Below are 804 nucleotides of genomic sequence, written 5' to 3'. Positions count from 1 at the left end.
CTAGCCTAAATCACAGCACCTGGAGAGAAGTCCAGGTGGAAGGGAATAGGCATCAGAGGTGGTTGGGGTGGTGGCGGCAAGCACAATCATGAGAGAAGTGGGTAGAAGAGGGAAAAGAGAGGAGAAAAGGTTTGAACAAGCTAAATGGAGCTTCAGCTGATGGCTAGGTGTCTATAAAGAGACAAAAGAAATTGTATAACACCTTTGTGCAGGAGGAAACAAATCTGGATTATAAGAGCACACCTGTGTGATATTAGGCTTTGTTTGGGACTACTCGGAGTGCCCACCCTGCTAGAAGGCTTGGGGGAGGAATCCCCTGAAGTACACTGAAAGGGTTAAAAAGATAGGGAAAATCAGAAAAAGCATGAGCCACAGGAATTAGAACTTTCAGGACAGTGTGAGGAGGAAAAGGATCCTGCATGTGATGTGTCTGAAATAAAAAAGCCTTTGGAAACAGGTTGAGAAGCCTGATTGGACGTAGTCCAAAAAGAAATTTCAGGAGACGAATGCAAGAAGTGAGCATGGAGGTGAAAATGAAAATGAATACTAAACGTTTTGGGGGGCAAAAAGCTCAAGCATTACATTCACCCACGTGCACACACCCAGACAGACACTAAAGAGTGCACTGTGAGGGAAAAGCAGCTCTAAGGGGAAGAGCGAAAGACAACAGCAAGATGGAGACCGATGTTAGGATGGAATTGAGGGCAAGCAGAAAAACTTGAGGAGAAAAGACATGAAATGCATGCATTTGACGGTAGAAAGGTGAGATGTGAAAGAGGGAAATCAGTGGGAGAAAATGGTGCA

This window comes from Egretta garzetta, unplaced genomic scaffold, assembly GCF_000687185.1.
Source record: "Egretta garzetta isolate BGI_Z169 unplaced genomic scaffold, ASM68718v1 scaffold156, whole genome shotgun sequence".
NCBI lineage: Eukaryota > Metazoa > Chordata > Aves > Pelecaniformes > Ardeidae > Egretta > Egretta garzetta.
Note: the sequence above shows the minus strand (reverse complement) of the source record.